Below are 22,524 nucleotides of genomic sequence, written 5' to 3'. Positions count from 1 at the left end.
TCTATCAGATTTGCAAATGCTTTTCAAATGCCAGTACTGACGTTTGCCAAGGTGAGATACAGCTCGAATCGCTTTGATGCTCCAGATACCACAGGCTGGAAAAATGTTTTGGCAAAATAAGAGCAAGAGCTTTAAAAATAGCCATACCCATCGGTCACCCAAATTCCCTGCAAGAAATCTACCATTAGAAAAGAACATGACCAAAGATTCATGTGCAAAAAGATTCAAGACGCTGGTATAATTACAAAAGCTGTCCACATCCTGTAGCTCACAGTTGAGCTGTGGTTTTTGTTTCAAGCTCTGATCTGCAAGTCCCGAAACCCAGGCGAGAAGCAGCACGGCCAGAATGTGTTCAAACAGCCGGGATTTTGAGCCGCACCACTCTGCTTTTGTCTGTTTAACATGCTGAAGCCCAGTTAAGATTCAAACAAAAAAAATTGTCTTAAAAATTGTCATTTGAGCCTGGCTGGAATGGAAGATGCCAAAAAAACCTATCTAGGCGTTTTCAAGTCACCAAAAGCAAGCCTAGTGCTTGGTTTTTTGGAGGTATTCCATTTACAGATGAGGTGCTGGGTTTTAGTATATTTTCATGATTAAAAACAGGTTTGTCTGGGAGCTGGTGGCTCACGCCTGTCATCCTAGCCATTCTGAAGGCTGAGACCTGAGGATCTCTGTTCAAAGCCAGCCTGGGCAGAGAAGACTGTGAGACTCTTATCTCCAATAAACCACTGAGAAAAAGCTGGAAGTGGTGCTGTGGCTCCAATGGTAGAGCACTAGCCTTGAGCACAAAGAGGCTCATGGACAGTGCCCAGGTTCTGAGTTCAAGGCTCAGGACAGGCAAACAACAACAACAACAACAGTACCCAACGGTTTGAAGCCAGGGATGGTGAGCAACTCCTTAATCCCAGCTACTTGGGAGGAGGAGACAGGAGGATTGAAGTTCAAGGCCAAGCCAGCCCAGCCCAACTCCCCCAACCACCCCCCCCCCCCAACAACAACAACAAAGTTATGAAGACTCTATCTCAACCTGCAAGCTGAGTGTGGCGGTGAACAGCTGTCATCCGAGCCTGTGCAGATGGCAGGGCACAGGAAGATGATCCTCTGAAGATCCTAGTTGAAAAAAGAACAAATAACTAACGTGAACAGAAAGGATTGGAGGGTGCGTGGTGGTGTGTCTCAAGGTAGAGAAGTGCCTACTTAGCAATCATAAGATCCTGAGTCTAAACCCTGATCCCGACCCAAAAAAAAAAAAGAGAGAAAGGAAACCTACATGGGCTTGAGTTCCAGCCATTCACCCCCCCTCCCAATACCGGCAGCTACCCGCTGTGTGTGACCTGGCCACTAATGCCTACCGCCAGAAGTGGACCACCACGTCAGGGTAGCCACGTGTGAGAGTGCCCTCCTCGACTGTAACAGATTCATCACTGGGAGTGAGAGAGGCTGGAGGAGATGGGGCAGAGTGGGGAACATGGGACACGGTGGGGAGGGGCACAAAAGTTAAGGACATCTTCTATTGTTTAAGCCCAATGATCTGATTGGACAAAGGAGTCACCCCCATGACTGACCAGCATCCCTGCACACAGCTTTGGTCCTCTCACTTTCTAACTTATTAACCTGAAGGAAAACCACATAGGCCAACCACAGCTTGGCCTATGAATCCAAAAATTAAGCACAGATCGGCAATGTGTTCCGCAGATTCCATCGGCCAGACAGCGTGTACCACAGAGAAGAGCAGTGTGTGTTTTATCATTCCTTGTGCTACATTTCCATTCTATCAGTCTTATGGGGTGGTGAGCCTGCACGCGTACATGTGTGTACATTCTCTTCAGGGGACCAGTTGTCAAACATCTACAGGCAACTCACTGCCCACAATGCTTTCTTATGCCAAAATAGACATGCTTTGCAAAGAAGCCACTGCTAGCAAAATCAAGGTGCTAAGGGGTACGAAACACTATGGTCCTAAACTAGAGGAAGGCAGACATTATGTTTTGTACCTGATGTGGAGGGGAAATTGTAGGAGATGAGTTCGTCATCTTTCAGAAGGAAAAGAATGTAAGAAATTGGAGAATAGGAAGGTCAAAACACTGTCTCTATAATTCGCTGAAGGAGCAAATTAAAGTACGGACACTTCTAGAGGCTACAGCAGGAAGAACTGGGACCAGCATCTTCCACTTGATTCTCTGACTACCCACCATTCATCCAGGAAACCATGCTTTCTCCCTAAGTATCTTGTGCCTTTATGTGTTTTTTTTTTTAAATCCGTGCATGTAAACAGTGCCTTATCATTTCCAAATACAATTATATTATTATCTCACTTGGTCCTCGACAATCATTTCATGAAGAAGATATGGTTATGTTTTAAAGGGGAAAAAAATCCCTAAGGAAAACATAAACTTCGGTGTGCTGTATTTGACCCTGGTTTTAAAACCAAGTGCAAGGGGAAAAAATGTCTTGTATGCATGCTCGGGTCTACGTCCTTAAACATCTCAGCACAGCTTTGTTGCAAAGCATTTTTCCATCAAAAGAAGACAAAAATGACCTGATTGCAATTAAGTAAAGGGCAACCATTAGTTTGTCTTTTTAAAATCCTGGTCTTTCGCTTGATGGTAAGAACTTCTGAGAGGCAGATCAGCTATCCTCTGCTTGTTCCGGACTCTCATTTTCTTCCTTACCACAGAAATTTGTATACAGCAGGTGCCGAGAGACATCAGGTAAGAATGGTAAGAATGTTTTCCCCAACCTGTCAGGATGCAGGGTAGATGAAGACACATGGGCAACCTCAAAACAAAGCATGGTTCTCTGTCACCAAGAAGATAAAGTAGATGCAATCCTTCTCAAGAGAGGCACGTGCAGATGGAAAGACAAAGAGGGGATGAATTCACTAAATCATTCTGCATGTACCAGGAACAGTCAACTGGATCTCAAAACAATCTGACATCCACCCCATTGTACAGGTGGTAAAACAACTGAGGTTCAAAAGGGGTCATTCCAAGGTCAGTAACAACCTAGCTACAGCCAAGCCATCTTTACCTTCTGATGAATGATTCTCTAAGAGGGGTTCCCAATCAGCAGCAGTAGACCACCTGAGGACTTGTTGGAAGAGCAGGTCCTCACTGAGGCTCAAACCTGTAATCCCAGCTGTGCAAGTAATCGAGTTAGGAGGACTGCTGTATGAAACTGGCCTGGGCAAAAACACGAGACCCTGTCTGAAAATAAATTCAAGCAAGAACAGCTAGGGGAGTGACTCAAATAGAATTCTCATTTTGCAAGCTCAAAGCCCTGAGTTCAAATCCCAGTTATTTATCACCAAAAGAGAAAAGAAAAAAAGAAATGAAGACCTTCAGAGCCCGCCCAGTCCTGCCAAATCAGGACCTACAGAGTGTACCCTCACAACTGGATTCCAGCCCTCCAGAATGTTCTGACAAAACCTGAGATGCCAGAGCCCCTGGTCTCGCACACCGGTCAACCAGACTTTTCCGTGAAGGACCAGAGAGGAAATATTTGGGGCTCTGCAGGTCAGATGGGCTGTGTCCAAGCTTCTCCACACTAATGTTGTAGCATAAAATCAGCCACAGATAATAACAACAACAACAACAACAACCCAAATGGCTGCATTGCAAGAAGCTTTAATTACAGACAATGAAACCTGAATTTTATATGATCTTTGGTTCTTTTGGCCTCTCCCACAACCATTTAAAAATGTGGACACTATTCCTGGGCAAACCAAGCAGCAGGCCGGATGTGGCCTGCAGGCTGGGGTTTGGCAACCACCGTTTCAAAGCTGGACTGTGCCTCTTGGCCCTTGGGAACTGAGTTCGAGTGATGCTACAAAGAGAAGCCACCAAGAATCCAGATACAAGGTTGACAATAACAGAACCCTGTATGGCCCAATAAAACAGATTGTCCATCTGCTTGTGGTAAGCAGGAAGACTTCCATGAAGAGGTGACAATTGATGTGGGTCTGGAGAGATGAATAGGAGTTCAATAAATAGACATGATGAGCACAGGCTATAGAAAGACAGCCACACGCAGAATTGAATTTCTAGGACTGATTAGGAAGTTGTGCTGGATTTCAGAGAAGCCCTAAGAGCCCGGAGATGCAGAGCAAAGAACCACAGCAGCCATGATGTCCACCCCACACATCTTCTCAGAATCCCCAAACCAAACCTCTCACCCCAAAGAATCAAGTCAGAGGCCTCAGAGGGACTCTGGAGAGCAACCACAAGGCAACCACAGGTTACCACAGGTCCTGAGATCCCACCTGTGCCAGTCTTCAGAGACACCAGCAAGCTCCTCTACATGGTTCACCTGGAATAACTCTACTTCACAAACTTCCCAAAGTTATTGCCTGCTTTGTTTTCATGCAAATAAAATAAGGGGTGCTCTTTTCCACGTCTGCCACTCTCAGCACACAGTTCATCATGCTAGAATACAGCATAGACAGTACAGAAGATAGAGTGTAGAGAGGCTAGCTGATAACTGGCAATAGGAACTTATGGACAAGGCTGACCCCGGACTTGGAGCTTTGCCATGGGTTGCTATGCTTACCCATCAGGACAGTGATCAGGTCTTGACTTTGCAAAACCAGAAGTTGAGACTCACCTGTGAGTGGAGAAACATGCCTGGAATCACAGCACTGGCAAGGCTGAATCAGAAGGATCACGAGTGTGCGGCCAGCCTGGGCTATATAGTGAATTGCAAGCCAGCAAGAGGCACCTAAGAAACCTTGTCTTTAAAAGAGTGCATGGACTCTACAAAGTATAGACTCTTACAAGTGAGAATGAAAATTGACGTCTATTTTTCAAGACTACCAATGTGGAGATTTTTGTCCCAAGAAGTGGGAAAGCCATGGGGACCATGTCTCTCATCGTATTCCGTGTGTTGGTGCTATTGTACCTTTGTCCGTCCGCGGGCTGTGTGGCACAGCCTGGGGTCACAGTCGATGCCAGCATTAACCAATCCCAGCTACCTAAGGTCAGCGTTTTATAGGCTCGGGGTATGTAGCGTTTCTTCCTGAAGTTCCAAGTCTGCAGTCAGTGTTCCTGGGCAGTCACATCCTGCCTGTCACATCCTATCTATCACAGCTGTGGATCGCACTATTTGTTTCTGTCCCCAAGACTCTGAGCTCCAGGATGACAGAGCCATTGTCTTCAGCATGGCCACTGTCACACAGTAGGCTTCCATAGTCTTGTCATGAATAACTGGTCAGAACAAAGAAGATGAGTCAAGATTTTTAAGAAGCTCTTAGGTGGGTGTGGACATTACGCCATGTATTGAAGAGGAGATGCTTGGCCTCACTCCCAGTGCAATCTGGGCAACCAGACAAGCAGTCAGCTCCAGTCAAAGACAGGGAAAAGAGGGCGCTGGAATTTCTTAAAGGGGGGGTGCACAGAATAATGGATCAAACAAACCTATGTACAAAAGAAAAATTAACCAACAGACAACATTCACAGAGCCATAGTTACAAAGCTGAGGAGGCAGTAACACAAATCCCAGCTGTTTGTGTATGATTTGGATAAAAAAAAAATTCTACACACGTGTCTTGGCCTGGGCAAGACAAAGAAATCAGAACAGGAAGACCAGCTAGGCCCACAGCAAGCAGGAGGCAGGCCAGTGTGGACTGAAGCCCAGTGCCAGGGTTCATGGCTACAATTGGCTCTGGTTCAGCTCAGAGCTTGCATCTGATAGGGTGAGGTTCTATCCAGGGATGTGCTAGAGGCTAGGTGCAGGAAGAGCTGGTACAAAGGCTTCTGGGAAGCCCTAGTCTCCAGCCGTGATGGGGTGGTGGGGGGAGGAAGGGAAGCCAGTAAATAAGAGGAAGTTTAGACAGCATTATTCCCTGGGGCATTGACTGCTTCTAGGTCATGAACAAGAACTGCCAGCACAACAGAAACTTGGCTGGGGGAGAAAAAAAATGTTTTTGCAGAGTGAACCTTGTGACTTTGAGTACAGCCCTTCCCATAGCGGGGTCTCAAGGTGGAACGAGGCGGTGGCTGCACTATTTTGGGAGCAGCATGCTCAAGGCGAGGCCACTGGACCAAACTGGAAGGTGGGTCATTCAAGGTCTTCTTGCAGGAACATTTTTGGAAGCCATCCATCAATCAGCAAATACCGGTCGGAGCACCTCCAGCCATGCTACGGGTACAGAAAACCAGAAAGAGGCTCCCTAACAAGTGGGTGAGCTCCGACTTGAGGCAGCTCATTGACAGTCCAAGGGGAAGCCTCCGTCTGCGGGAGCCTCCTGATGTGAGCACACAGCACACGCTCCATGCCATCGCTTCGCTGGAAATACTCATGCCCGTCCCTTCCTAGATTTCTTTTTAGAAACAAAAACCAAACCAACTGTGCTAAGAAGTCTGTATACTTGGAGGAGCACCGAGTAATGCAATTAAAACTGAATGTTGCACGGATGGGATTGGGAAAGATGGAGGACAATGGGAGAAGGGTGCCACAGACCAAGATGCATTGCAGTCAAAGCTGACTTGTTGCGCTGAACCCCCCGCCCCTTGTTCAATTATTTCAAATAAAATTTTCACAAAGCCTGAACATTGGCCATCTTCTTCCTTGGCTCCGTGGTCTCTCTGCAAGCAGAATTCTCTCCAGTCACTTTACCTCCGTGTGACTGAGAGTTTTCTGGCTCCCTGTAACCCTTCCACCACCTTTTCTTCTTTTTTTCTTTTCTTCTTTCTCTCCTTCCCCTCACGCCTTGATTGCCCCTGAGAAGTTCAACTTCTTTCCTTCAATCTTGCAGATGAGGAACGCCCCCAGGTTTCCAGTTCTCAGGCTCTTCCCACCCTTGAGCCCAGTGCATGGTCCTGAACACTGCCCTTGGAAGGAAGGAGTGGATGGGATGTGTGATAGCATCTTTTCTCCCTCTCACACTCCTCTTTGGTCTCCCTGTTCCCCCGTCGGTCCTAAACCATCCCTTACTTCTTAGCTGCTGAAAGCCACCGCTCAACGATATTTCCCCAAATGGGATCATCTCTCTACGCTCCCATCTCACAAACGTACATCCAGAATGTCAGATGCTATCTTTAACTCCTCTTCCCTTATATCCAATTAGCTTCAAACACTGTTAGATCCTCCTAAGGTGTTTCCTGAGCAAGAATAAATAATGGTGCATGGCTTGAGTCAGATGATTAGCCCCATGGAGAGAAGGCAGCTGCCATGACCCTCAGCCCTTCTTCAAACATATGGAGGGTGGGGAAGGAAGTATCCCAGGAAGGAAGGTGGACAACTAGACCTACAGCAGCATCTCAAAGGGTCCATGAGCAAAGTAGTAAGAACTGTGATATTTATAACAACTCCTAAATCCTGAGAGCTGGCTTTTGGAAAACGTACAGAGAGTCAAGTTGTAATCACAGATGGAGTTCAGACACCAGCCACAGGGAGGAGGCTTGGGAATAGTGGGCTGGGATGTGGGCAGGGCTGTCTTAGAGAAAAAGTCTAAGGAGTCCATTGTCAGAACTGTGGCCATATTGGTTTACTAGGGCTGCTATCATGAAGGACCACAGATCACTAGCTTACTCAGTGGAAATTAGTTGTTTTGTGGATGAAAGTGGAAGACCAAGGTGTTGACAAGGGCTGATTTTCTCCATAGCCTCCCTACTTGGCATGTAAATGACCATCTTTGTCATGTTTCTCTACCTGGTCCTTCCTCTATGCTGTATGTTGTCTGGACAATAATCTCTTCTTGTAAGGACACCCACCATATCAGACTAGGGCCAACTTAATGACTTCATTTAAATTTAATCCCTTTTTAATGACCTTATCCTCAAGCATGGGTCCTGGGTTATGACTTCAACACATTGACTTGCAGGGTACATAATTCAGTTCAGAATGAGGTCCCCTTGTCAGAACCAAGCTGTTGGCTGTGGGAACAACCTGGTCATGAGCCTCAGATCCACTTAGAAGCCCCCAGTCAACCATGTTCCTAGGCACTTCTCATTTATGGCACTTTTATTACCTCATTGACTGACTTCCTGAGATGCAGTTGGTTAAGGGCTTTGAAGCATCATCAATCAACAAGGCTACTACAAACTGCACTCCACTCCCATCTGAAGACTGAAAACCCTCCCAGGCTAAGGGAGAAAACCAGTGACCAGAAAACCAGGTCACTTTTGCCTTTGTATTAGGTTATGAAAATTCGAAAGCTTTGCTGGCTTTGTGTTGTTGTTATCATTATTAATGTTGCAGAATAAATTTGGACCAACTTGAGCAATATAGTCCTCCGTGAGATACAGAAAACTATAACATCAAAATTCAGATGACTTCTTTAGGTACTTAATGATCTGATGCGAACTGAATTGAGCCTGGTAAAAGAACGAACCATCCTTTTCTTAGCTGTTTTGCTTCCTTGGTAATATAAGCAGCTGGCTTTCTCAAAAAGAAACTGTTCTCATTCCTCCACAATGGTCACTCCAACAAAGCCTGGAAGGCATTAGTGATGATGTCTGTGGCAGGTCTCTACAGCAACCACCATCCCTGCATCCTCCTCGACCTTCCAGCATGGGCATCTGGGCAAACCCTACCACTATCCAACCATCATTGGGCCAACCCACTTTTCGATGATTAGACCACAAATGTTATTTTCCCTCTTTAGTTTTGTTTTGCTTCTGGCTTCTCTGTAGAATCTGCCTCTGCCTGTAATGTCAACCATTTCTGACTGTTCTCCTCTCTTAGACCTCCACACATGGAACTACTTGATTTGATCTCAAGCACAGGCCGCTTGCTAGGGCCCCTTGGGGGAAATCATTTTGCCAACTTTCCTACAACCCTCAGTTCTGCCCTCCTCTTAGCTACCAGCATGCTCAGTGGCATGAACATGAAGGTTGGTGGTTTAGATCTCCCTACTTCCATGTCTTTTCCCTACCAAAAGGCCCAAGAAATGTGAACTGCATGATGAAAGGCATGAGTCTCAACAGAGAGGAGCCCTAACTCCCATCTCAGTGACCTTGACAGGGCATTGAGTATGGCATGATCCTGTACACTGAGCCACTGGCCACTGAGCTAGTGCAGGCAAAAGGCCCACCCGTTGGGTACAGAAAGATGTTTGTGTCATTCCCAACATCAGGTTAGGACTTTATTTCCTCTCCTCTCTGCAATGCTGTTTTTATTGACTTGGAAAAGACACAAATGGAATAACCCAGACCTACAGTAGACCCAGAGCCAGGCCAAAGATCTACGCCAACATCTCAGGCAACCTCTATCCTGTTTCTCTATTTTGTTGCGCTGAATAAAAGATATCTTTGCCCTTATTTTAGTAAAGATTCTTGCTCATAAGTGACACAGACCTGAAGTAAACAAAGTTCAGAGATAAGAGGGTTTTATTGTCTCATGTGGAAAGAATTTTAGAGGAAGCAAAGTAGAGACTTGAACCCAAAGCCATGCCTCCAATCCCTGAACTAAACAGACAGTCCAAGATGGACATGATGTCTCAGGCTGAGGAGTTATCCAAGAGCTGGCAAATGTGATCCACCTAGGAAAACAGGAAGAAAATCCCTGCTATAGTTTGCAAACGGTTTGAATTTTGTCTTCCAAAGTGCTTATGTTGGAAACAGGGTCCTCATAGTGGTGATGTGGAGGGGTGGAGCCTAATGGGAGGTGTTTGGGTCATTGGGAACACTATCTTCAAAAGGAATTGAAGTAGTTCTCAAAGGACCCTGAGTAAGTTCTGTTGGGTTTCCTCCACATTCCCTCCATTGTGATCTCATCTGCCACAAAGTTCCCACCAGGGCCAAATTGATACTGCTGCCATATCATTGAGCCTCCAGAACTGTGAGCTAAATTAAGCTTCGATTTTTTTTAAATAAAGTAACCCACTTCAGGTGTTCTGTTATAATAACCAAAAAACAAGTTGCCACTGTAGGGAGGAGATAACTAGATTTGCAAGACAACTAATACACTCCCTCAAAATACCAAGTTAATGGAAGCATAATTAAATGCATGAAAAACATAATGCTGTAGAGTATGACTTGGGACTGAACTTAATGCATGCTGATTTAAATGTCTACAGAATGTCAAGTGCATTCCAGCCACTTGTGTCTCAACAGCAGCAGGTGGTACTTTTTATTATGATCAATGTAATGTAAGGAGATTTCACCAAGTGCCAGGGGGAGAGGGGTGTCTGTGGAGATCTGAATAACACCCACTAACATCCCGGGGTCTCCATATCAAGAGAGCATTCCAGCCACAGTCCCTCTTACAGACTTTGCCTCTCCATCAGACAGTACTTTTTCAGGGCGACCTACAGACTCTGAGGGCATTCACAGAGCCCAGTGGGAAGGGAGCCCTAACTCACCTTTCCCTGGGAGCCCTTACATATTGATCTCCTGAGCAATTCCCTCCAGCACAGCATCCTCAGGAAGGAGCTGTCTGCCTGGCAGCCAGCCGAGTGGCCAAGCAGAGGAAACCAGGCAGTGTCTGGGGGTAAATGCCTCTACTGGAAGCAGCCAGCGACACTTGGAAGTCACAGCTCAGACCCAGTCTCTAGGTGGTGGCAAAGAGGCAAAGCTGTGATACTGCATGACCCCCTCAGTCATGGGGAAGCAATTCTTTTGGTCATCAGTCAAAAGCCTCCTTGGAAATGAGAAATGAGCCTGAACACCAGGCAGTTTAAGAAGATATTTATTGTGAAATGTGGAAGCAGCAGTGCCTTCCCAGAGATGAGACAGGCGCTCAGCATGAATTACACCAGATAAGGCTAGAGAGGCAGCCGCAGAGCCCTGGGTATAAATGAGATCTGACCTCGAAACCAGCATAGCAAATACAGTCTGGGGAAAGGAGCTCACCCCAGGAGGGTGAGGAGTCGGTACTCTGGGCCTTAGACAGGGACACAGGGTCATAGGTGACTTCAGACCTGAGAGATGGAGGAGGGGTGACATCTGTCACAGTGGGGGCCGAGGTGACAGCAGAAAGGGCTTGTTGCCTGGAATGTGCCTCGAAATATTCCAGGAGAAAGAAATGAGGGATGGATAGATAAAATGACATGGAAAGATACTGATGTCTGAAGGTTGGTTATATTGTTCTTCCTGCTTTTGCATATATTTGTAAGTTCCAATTTGGGGAGAAAGTGGGGTTTTTTCCATATTCACAGATCATACATCTGCAGATATCTACTTTGGAGTATAAGCCAGTTATATTTCTAGGCTCTAAAATAACCTGTCAACAGCGAGATTATAGTTTGCATGCACACACGTGCACATACACACACACACATACACACACCAATATTATAATTGCTACAAGTATACTATTTGGCATGCCAGGTACCGAGAATACCAATCAATGTATATTTTATCATAGGATTTTCATGACAATCACATGAGATAAGGGTTATGTGATTTTCAAGGTCAAATCAGCCAGACTCAAAGAACTAATAAATGCCACCACCAGGTCTCAAGTTCATCTCCAACTTCCTAAAGGCCTGGAATCTTATCATGACAACCAATCTGCACCCAGTGAGGCTTCAGAGGCCCACAGTGTAAAAAAGCCAATAGCTAGGCTCCTGTCTAGCCATGAGTAAAGGTCAAAGGAACCCAGTTCAATCTGACTGGCTCTCTTCTCCTTCTCCATGTCTCAGAGAGACACTCACCTTCCATAAGTCCCTTTGGGCAGAAGGATGCAGCCGGCACAGGTTATCAGGGAGGCCAGGGGGTACAGACAGAGCATCCACAGTACTGGCTTCACATGCACAACTTGTTGCCCATCTTTGCCCAACACCACCCTCTGTTCCTTCTGTAAGCCATTCTGGGAATGTCCACTGGGCCTTTGAAGCTGGCACGGTGCTTTCTGGTAAGCCCACACATCTCTACCTCCATCCTCCTTACAGTGGTGAGTCATGTGGGTTATCCACTTACAGAGACTTTCCATGTGAGCCACACTATTGGTTATGTGGTGTCAAATGCTAGGATTCCACTGGCACAATGGCCGTTAAGTAGCACCTGAGACAAGGGCTCAACCTAAAACATTCCCTTTGGAAGGCTGGAGGTAGCTCCACGTTTCCTCATAGCATCCCAGTCCAGATCTGAGCTGTGCAGAGGACCTTGAGGTGGAGCTACAGGTAAGAAGCACATGCAGACATCCCGCCCAGGGAGCCCAGGTTGGTTCAAGCACCCACCTACCCCAAAGACTAAGAGCTTCCTGAGGGCAGAAAACCAATTTCGCCTACTTCAATGAAACCCTGCCACTCAGCACAAGGCATACGATATGAAATTGCTGAATGGGGAGAGGGAGTTGAATAGATGCATAGATGGATAGATGGATGGTGGATAGATGCATGTATAGATGGATGGATGGTGGATGGATGAGTGGATAGACAGATGGACAATGGATAGATGGGTAAATTCATAGTTGGATAGATGGATAGATGGATGATGGATGGAGAGACAGATGGATGGTGGACTGATGGCTGAATGGTCAATGAAGAGATGGATAAATAAACGAATGGACAGACAGAGGTACTGACTCTAACCATGGTTAGGTGCCTAGCCCTGCTAAGCTTCAGTACATTCCTACCATATACTGTGGATAGTAAACCCTCTGTGTCAGGCTGCTGGAAGAATTCAGTGAGAAACTGGATGGCTGCATATGGCTTCTGGGATGAAAATGCTTAATGAAATGCCTACTGCCTGGTAAGTGCCTGTTCCCTTCATCCCTTCCTGGGGTCCAGAGAACTAATTAAATTTAATTAAATGATTCTGAGGGATAAGGAAAGATAGAAGAGATCCTGACAAAGCCACAATACTGACAAGCAGGAGCAGGGAAGATTGCAAACACTCTTATCTTTTATGTCTATCTTGTGCTCATAATTTCAAATTGTTCCTAATTCAGATAATGGATCCAATAAATGAGATTCCACAATGTCCTGCCAAGTGCTCTCTGTCTTGCATGTCTTGGCATCTGGGAACCTTCAATAACAAGCCCTCCGTATATTAGTCCAGTTCTTCCTTGGAACCATTTGGACCCTCCTATCTCTGTTTGGAAAGAGTTAAACTTCCCAGTCACTCTACAGGAAGACAAAAGGAAAGCGTTCAGCCTTCACTGAGGCCTTTAAATCTGGGGAGATTTCCCGTCGCTTAGCCAGGGAGCCCCAGACTCATGACCTTGTCAAAATCAACAATGACCTTGGACAGGAGGGCTCTTTGAAGCCTATTCTCTCTCTCTCTCTCTCTCTCTCTCTCTCTCTCTTTCTCTCTCTCTCTCTCTCCCCCCCCCTCTCTCTCTCTCTCTCTCAGCTTTCTTTTTTTCCGATCTTCATTGAGATACAATTAACAAATAAAAACATATATTTAGGGGAAGGAACATGATGGTTTTTTTTTCTTTTTTTTTCTTTTTTTTTTTTGTCGGTCGTGGGGCTTGAACTCTGGGCCTGGGCGCTGTCCCTCAGCTCTTCAGCTCAAGGCGAGCGCTCTACCACTTGAGCTACAGCGCCACTTCTGGTTTTCTGGTGGTTTATTGGAGATAGGAGTCTCACGGTCTCTCCTGCCCGGGCTGGCTTTGAACCGAGATCCTCAGATCTCAGCCTCCTGAGTAGCTAGGATTACAGGCGTGAGCCACCAGCGCCCGGCAAACAAATCTTTTTTTTTGTTGTTGTTGTTGTTGGTCGTGGGGCTTGAACTCTGGGCCTGGGCGCTGTCCCTCAGCTCTTCAGCTCAAGGGGAGCGCTCTACCACTTGAGCTACAACGCCACTTCCTCTTTTTTCTTTTGGGTCCGGTCATGGGGCCTGAATTCTGGGTCTGGGCACCATCCCTCAGCTCTTCAGCTCAAGGCTAGCGCTCTACCACCTGAGCCACAGCACCACTTCCGGCTTTTTTTCTTTTTGCTTATGTGGTGCTGAGGAATCGAACCCATGGCCTCAGGCATGCAAGGCAAGCACTCACTGAGCCACCTTCCCAGCCCGGAACATGATGTTTTTATAGACACACATGCTGTGAACCAATTGCCCACAGTTAGGCCAATGATGATCTCTATCACAGTTATGATTTTTGTATGTTAAGAATGTTTATACTCTACTCTCTTAGCACATTGAGTGTACAATCCAGTATTCTTAACTATATTTGCCAAGCTAGCTTTGGATCTCCAGAGCCAATTCATCCTGCATAGATGATACTTTGAACCCTAAGAACAATTACCCCCCACCATACCCACACACCCTGAATGCTACTCTTAGAGAAGGTAAGGAAGTGGCGCTGTAGCTCAAGTGGTAGAGCGCTAGCCTTAAGCTGAAGAGCTGAGGCCCAGAGTTCAAGTCCCACAACTGCAAAAAGAGAAAGACAGAGAGAGAGAGAGAGAGAGAGAGAGAGAGAGAGAGAGAGAGAGAGAAGGTAAGGATAGGAAAACTGACAGATTTGTATGAACTGGTCAAACATGAATTGAAAATGACTGCAATGCATCTCAACTCTCGGGACTCGGGAAGGACGAGGCCATGGCCAGATGGAGCTATTTTCTATCCAGACAAGGAAGCCCTGAGCTTCCCTTTCCATGTAGTACAAGGATATTGTCACTGTTTCTTGAATGAATGAATGAATGAATGCTTGTCATTCTGGGCAAGTCTTCTGCACTCTGTTCCCTTCTTTCTTATGCTTTGAGGAAGAAAGTTACAGAAATGATTCTCATACTCTTGCTTTGCTATCAGGCAGTCTTTAACAATCAATACCATTTTGGCAAACAACCCAAACTGCGGCCTACTCCAAAGCCATCTGGTTAGTATTCCTCATTTAGACAAAGAGCGACACCTTGTCCCGGGTACCTGTGCCAAAGTCAGGTGTTCCATATGTCAAATACATTCCAAAAAGGCCACACTTCATGTGGGAGAGGTGGGATATCTTCCCTGCTCCCACCAACCATTCTCTCCGCATCTCCTAGAAATACATGTCTCTACCCAGGGTATATGGGGTGAGGGCCAGTCTGGCTCCTAGATGGTGGTGACCACAGAAGTTCTCTGGCTGTGGGAACATGGTTGACTGCTATTCCCACTGAGGCTGTGATTCCCCCAGGCTGCACTGAGCTCAGCCCACAGCAGGGCCAGCCCCTTCACACAGGTCATGGGATTCCTTCTAAGGAATGATTTTATGTTTCTCAGAGTCCTCATCTACCTGTGTTGTGGCCTGTGGCTCTCCCTGCCCAAGCCCCTCCCTTCCCACCCTCCTCTCTGAAGCTTTGTCCTGTCTCTTCTTCCACAGTCAAGCCCCCGCCCCCCCCAGTAAATCTTGCACTGGACTGATCTCATCTTGGTATCTGCTTCTTAGAGAGCTGAACTGCTGCTTAGGCCTGGCTATTGGACAGATCGGATAGACTGGATTCCTACGTTCAGCTGGTCACATAGTTTCCATGGCTATCAGGGCAAGCAGGCTTAAATCTTCTGAGTTGTTTTTGTTTTATTTTTTGGTAAAAGGGGAAGATGGGGACTGATGAAAGCAGGAATTGCCATGGCAACTATATCCTTGACCAACATTAGGAGACAGTATCCAGCTTGTATGGGAAGTGGATTAATGGCTAGAAGTTGAAGCTAAATTGAAGAGCGTTAGAACCTGGACATAAATAGTCCTACATGACCAAATGTGATAGAGAATGAGAAAAAAGAATAACCACGCTCATGGTTGGCTACAAACGACAGAACCCTTTGCAGAAGCAGTGGGAATCATCTTCATTGGTAATTGTATCAGTGAGCTATTGCTGTGTAACAAAGCACACTTATTCCCCATGACTCAACTGCTTAAACGAGTATCGTCTATTATTATCTATGTGCTTACAGGTCAGTGGGAGTTTGGCTGACGGGCTAAGCTCTGCTGGGGCACCTCTGCTTCAAACATCTTTCATCTTCATCTTTGAAGATGACATCTTTGGCAATGACAGAGGAACAAGAGGAAAAAAAAAACCCAGCAGCGTATGAGATCCTATATTTGTGTCATTGGTCAAAGCAAGCCACATACTCGAGGGTTGAAGGAATATCCTCTACCCAAAGCAAGGCCTTGAGAAGACATAGACAAGGAGAAGAAAGAAGACTCCCCCCTTAACTCACCAGCGATACAGCTGGGTGAGGGGTCACACGGGAAAGGGGCAGCCAACGAGGAAGAACAAGAGCGACTTCATTCCAAACCTGAAGGAAACATCACTCCCCGCTAACTTGGAAGGCTTTGAGCTGGAGCATTGTTGTTGTTGTTGTTGTTGTTTGTTATTGTGCTGCTGGTGTTTGAACTGGTGCTTGTTAAGCGGGTGTTCTACTACTTGATCCACAGCCCATCCCATTTTTGCTTTGGGTATGTTTCCAACAGACCTGGCATTTATGCCCAGGTCAGCCTGGAGTATGATCCTCCTGTTTACACTTCCTGTGTCACTTGGATAACAAGCATATCCACCACATCTAGCTCTTGGTTAAGATGGAGTCTCACATACTTTTTTGCCTAGAATGGCTTCAAACCAAGATCCTCCCAATGTCTGCCATTTTGAGTAGCTAGGATTAGAGGCACAAGTTACTGCACCTATCCTGGTTTAATGTAACCCCATTAAGGGACAAGAATCTCCTTGTTGGGGCTTCTCCGTAGTGCCCACAGAAATGCCTTCTTGTGAGCACCAGCTTCATCTCCACTCAAACTACTCTTGCATGGGGTAGTGAGATGGCTATAGGCAGATCAAAAGATATTTCCTCAACCATCCAATCAACGCCTAAAGTAGCCTACTGAACAGACCAGCCAAGTGTGCCTGCACAAATGGCGTGTATGACTAGACTAGAGTGGACTGCTCTCTGGCACCATGTAGTTCACTACAGCGAGGGTAAGATGACACGGTCAGCACCCTTCAGACCTCGTGTTTGTTATAGGACGGGGTAGAGCTGACATCACAAGGAAAGCATGGGTGCTCCAAGGAAGGGAAAGGAGCAGGGTGAAATAAATGGGGAAATCAGACAAGCACTAACCACAGGAAGCAGCCAGAATCACCTTCCCTTTGTTCACGGAGCTCACACAGTGTAGGTGGGGAGAGTTGACAATGGCAATGCAAACTTATCATTACAAATGTGAATTCTGCACAGGAAAGAAACGAAGAGGGTGTTGCTGGGAAAGCAACCGGGGAACCGCTCTGCTACATAGAGAAGCATGATCTGGAAGAATGGACACAATAAATTGGCTGAGGGAGGCCATATGTTGGACACAGAGGAGAGGGATGGTTAGAGTGTTCCAGGTGAGGGGACAGGCTCCAAATCCGAACTAATATCAATGCCAGGGAGAACTGAAAGGGGCCAGAGGTCAAATGAGAAGGGAGGAAGGAAGGAGGAAGGAAGGAAGGAAGGAAGGAAGGAAGGAAGGAAGGAAGGAAGGAAGGAAGGAAGGAAGGAAGGAAGGAAGGAAGGAAGGGAGGAAGGAAGGAAGGAAGGAAGGGAGGGAGGGAGGAAGGAAGAAAGGGAGGGAGGGAGGGAGGGAGGAAGGAAGGAAGAGAAAGAAACAGAAAAAAGAAAGGATGGGGAGACCGACCTTTTTAAAAAAATTGTTATTATAAAGGGGACACACAGAGGGGTTATAGTTACATGTCAGGTAAAGATTTTGGACAATGTCACCCCTTCCCTCACTCTCTCCCAGTTTTCCCCACAAGTTACATAGTTCTAGTATCTAGTGAGTACCACTGCTGCAATTGTTCACCCTTTGTCCCTCCATTTCTGTGTTCCCCCTACCCTCCCAAAGACAAATAAATGAACAAACAAGACAAAAAGAAAAGAAGCCCAAAACATCAACAAAGAAAAGACCTCTTGTTTCCAGTTCCTGGATTTCGAGAAATATTATTTTATATGATCAGATGCACATAGGCATTGAGCTTCTGTGTTCGTCTACAAACACCCTTCTTCGGTTTCGCTGTGTGTGAATGTCTAGAGTGCTATACAACTTGCCATGTTCCAGTGAATTAGCTCTCGCTTCCGCCTATGAGAGAAAACATGTGCCACTCATCTCTCTGAGCTTGGCTCACCTCACTTAACATGATTTGTTCCAGGTCCATCCATTTCCCTGAAAATGACATTGTGTTATACAGCCATTGGAACAATGGCTGTGTGAAATTCCATTGTGTATAGGTACCACATTTTTTTAATCCACTCATGTAGGGCATCTGGGGTGTTTCCACAACCTGGCTATTGTGAAGAGCGCAGCAATGAACATGGATGTGCAAGTGTCTCTATAGTTTCCTCGCCTGGAGTTGATGAGAGTGAAAACAGAGACTTTTGAAGAAGTGAAACTCACAGTCCAGAAAAACAAAGATGGGAGCTTGAAGATGAAACAAGACAGATGGATCTGAAGGCTGCTTAAGCAGTAGAACCAAGGGCTGGGAAGTGGCTTAGTGGTAGAATGCTTGCCTAGTATGCATGAAGCCCTGGGTTCGATTCCTTAGTACCACATAAATGGAAAGGCTAGAAGTAGTGCTATGGCTCAAGTGGTAGAGTTCTAGCCTTGAGCAAAAAGAAGCTCAAGGACAGTGCCCAGGCCCTGAGTTCAAGCCCAGGACTGGCAAAAATAAAGTAGAACCAACCTGGAAATGGTAGTGCATACCTATAATCTCAGTACTTAGAAGGCTGAAGTAGAACAATCTCAAGTTCAAGGCAAGCCTGAGCTACATAGTGAGACCTTATCTCAAAAAAAAAATCAAACAAACAAGAAGCAGAATGACAGGGTTTGGAGAGAGATAAGGGAAGAAGAGTAGATGGGTCACGTCTGAACTCTTGACATTACTTTTCACGGAGGACATTATGGCCTTTATGCTATGGCTTTCAGTCACTGGTCCAAGGAAATCAAGGAGGTGGCTTTGGTAACAAAGATAATAAAATAAACTCCAAACCAAATCCATCTCCCACGGCCACAAATGTTCTCACTCTGCAAATGTGGTGTGGTCTCCCAAAGGGGGATTTAAAATTAATTCCATCTTGACCCTGATCAGCAAGAGCATGAGGGGCCTATTTTAATCTTTTGGAGCAATAGTGTTTTGGTCTATAAACCCCCCTCCTGGGGGTGGTTTTGATTAGATGACACAAGTGAAAACATTTGTAAAGAACTATAAGACCCTAGTTAGTTTGGTACAATTCTAAAGCCACTCTGATAAGAGAACGTTTATCTGGCACTTTGGTTTCTGACAATGGCCGGTTCTATATTTACTCACTCCAAGAAAAGGGAAATTGCTTCATGGGTCTCCAGTGCGATGTCATGCCCCCACCAATGCAGGGGCCACAGCCTCTCAGTGTGACTTGACAATGAACAATTTCAAATGGAAACGTACAAAGTATCCTATTTTGGGTAGAGTTTTGCCACTCAGAAAACCTGTCATCAGTGACCTGTCACCTGTGTCTACAGTCCTCTTTGATAAATTACACAGGTATTAAAGCCACAGGCAAGCAATTGTTCAGCATACAATGGGATCAAAAGAGGGCCAAGCAAGGGGCTGGGGTGGTCTGAAGCAGAGATCATAACTCAAGTTGATTAAGCAAAAAGGGAACTCTTTTCAAAAAACAAGAAATACCAGGCAGACAGCAGACTTGAACATGGTGGCTTCTGGGAAATGGACAGTGTCAATGGACAGCTTTTTTCCACCCTTCCCTCCTGCCTTGTTACCTATTTCCCATTGGGACCCTGGGTTTGGATCCAGCAGAGAGGCAGAGAGGCACACAGACAGACAGACAGGCAGACAGGCAGACAGACAGACAGGCAGGCAGGCAGGCAGGCAGGCAGAGACAGACAGACAGATACAGGGTCTTTCCTTTGCTCTAAGGCAAGCCCTTAGTTTGGAGCAACTCAAGCCACATGCTCATTTTTCAGCCAATCATTTGGAGGTTAGGTGGTGCCGATTGGTTTGGATCTCAAGGCCCAGGAATGGAAGATGAGAAAAGAGCCTAATCCAAACCCCTATCGTGAGAAGGGAGAGAGAAACTTCAGACGTGGGTTAGGGACTGGTGCAGAGGACGGATGCTGAGAATCCCACCAGGCACTGCCTTGGCCTCTCATTTTACCTTCACTCCAGCTTGGGCTCCACTTGCTGACTACGCCCAAACCAAGCGCCGCCCATACTAATAACTACTTTCTTCTATGGTACTTCCTTCATTCTTGCACCCTTCAACCATGAGCCTAAGGGCCGTGGCTCTCCAGAGGCATCTCCTGACTTCTAAGTGATGGCATCTGTTTTCATCCAGTTTGCCCTTCTACTCCATCCTTCGCCCGCCCTCTTTCCTGCTCCCCCGCCCCAGCTGACTGCACAGATGGCGCCCCAGGAGTTCCTTGCTGGATCAATGTCCTGGGGCACTTTCTCTATGCTCTCTTTACAACCTCTGTGTGGTGCCCTAGCCCAACTCCACAGCCCAGCAGCAGGCATGGAGCTGTCATCCAGGTCCACACATCAGCCTCCTTCCTGCCTCCGTCCTCCTCCCCAGTCCTCCTCCCCAGTCCTCCTGCCCCCGTCCTCCTGCCTCTTCCTCCTCCTCCTCCTCCTCCTCCTCCTCCTCCTCCTCCTCCTCACCTTCTTCTTCTTCAGCTTTATTTGTTGGTCGTAGGGCTTGAACTCTTAGCCTGGGCACTATCCCCTGAACTCTTCAGCTCAAGGCAAACACTCTACCACTTGAGCCGCAGCACTACTTCTAGTTTTCTGGTGGTTGATTGGAGATAAGAGTCTCATGGACTTTCCTGTCCAGGCTGGCTTTGAACCGAGATCCTCAGATCTCAGCCTCCTGAGTGACCAAGATTACAGGCGTGAGCCACCAGCACCCGGCCCTGACGTGGTCTTGACCTACACAATAGGTAATAGAACCTCCTTCTGGATGACCCTGACCCATCTTTCTTGTGACGGGTGAGAATTTCTTGCCATGCAGGAGAATCTGCTGCCAATCACTTTCCGTGTGTCGCCTCTCCCCTTCTTGAATGTCTTCTCTCTGATATCAGCCAAGTAAAGCCAAAGAATTCTAGAATGCCAGGATTCGGGTGAGCCTTCAACATCATTTCCAGTAAGGGACAGAGGCAGAACCAGGGCTCCTGGCTCTCAGCCCAGGGCTTTCTCCCTGGGTGTATTAGTCAGAGTTCTCCAGAGAAACAGTGCACAACATTAGCCATCACGATGGGGCCTTCTGCCTTCATCTATTTTGGAAGCTGAAGTGTTTTTTCCCCAGTACGGGAGCTTGAACTCAAGGTCTGGGTGCTGCTGTCCCTTAGCATTTTTGCCCAAGGCTGGTACTCAACCACTTGAGCCACACTTCCACTTCTGGCTGTTTGCTGGTTGATTAGAGATGAGTCTTATAGACTTCCTGCCCAGATTGGCTTCAAACAGTAATCCTCAGACCTCAGCCTCCTGAGTACCTAGAATTACAGGATGTGAGCCACCGGTACCCACTGGGTGGCTGTGATTTTATATAAGTGGTCAGGGAAGGTAGGTATTGTGGAGAAGTTCCTTACTGAACAAAGCCTTAAATATAAGGAGATTCAAACTCAGAGCAGAAGTCATTCAGATAGGAACAACAGTAAGTGTAAAGGTCCTGGGGTGGTCAGAGGGCCAAAGCAGAGAGAATGAAGAAAAGACAAAGAGGTCAGAGTATAATTACATAGGTTTTATTAGTGGAAGTTAGAGTCACAAATGCTCCAAGTCAATTGGCCTGGGGAGAGCTACCTAAAAGCCACATTTTCAATATTTGCAAAATGTTCTACCTGGCACTACAGCTCTTTGCAAATGTAATTGTGTGCTAGTGTCTGCTTCTATATTTCCAGATGTAATATAAAGTCCTTTATTAATACCGATACAACCCAGATTTCCCCTAGAGAGGAAAAGTAAAATGAATCCCAATGAATCTGCACATACAGGGCAGCTGGATTTGTCTTCCTTCTGGAAGCATGCCAGCCGGGGGGGGGGGGGGGGCAGGGAGCCGCCTCTCTTCTACAACTGTGTCCCTGAGCTCAGTCAGGCCAAGCTTGGGATCACATTGGCAAGTACAAGGGGAACTCATACCAGGGACCTCCTAGCAATACTACGGTCACCTGGGCTAGAGGCCAGCCCTAGAATTGGCTCTCAGCCACCCTGTCCCTCTCTCTAGAGTGGCACCCTGGAGCACTTGTGCCATGTATGTGTTCACTTCACACATCTCTATGGTGGATTTTGTGTGCCAGGCCTTGTGCTAGGCGATGAGAGCATGGTTATCAAGCTATTTGTCACAGTGACAAAATACCTTCAAAAACAGCTGAAAGGAGGAATTTTTATTCATTTTGTCTCCTAGTTTCAGAGTTCTCAACCAGTGGTTAGTCAACTACATTGCTTTTGGTCCAATGCAAGGCAAAACATCTCAACGAGGGAGCCTGCAGTAGAATAACGCTGCCAGAACTGCTCACTTTATGGCAGCCAGGAAGTAGAGGGTGGGGGGAGGGAGAGGGAAAGGGAGAGGGAAAGGGAGAAGATGGAGAGGGAGAGAGGGAGAGAGGGAGAGAGGGAGAGGGAGAGAGAGAGAGGGAGAGGGAGAGAGGGAGAGGGAGAAGGAAGGAGGGAGAGGGAGAGCGAGAAGGAGGAAGGGAGAGGGAGAAGGG

This window comes from Dipodomys merriami, unplaced genomic scaffold (assembly GCF_024711535.1).
Source record: "Dipodomys merriami isolate MVZ:Mamm:240054 unplaced genomic scaffold, mDipMer1.0.p SCAF_120, whole genome shotgun sequence".
Classification (NCBI taxonomy): domain Eukaryota; kingdom Metazoa; phylum Chordata; class Mammalia; order Rodentia; family Heteromyidae; genus Dipodomys; species Dipodomys merriami.
This window is presented reverse-complemented; position numbering follows the sequence as displayed.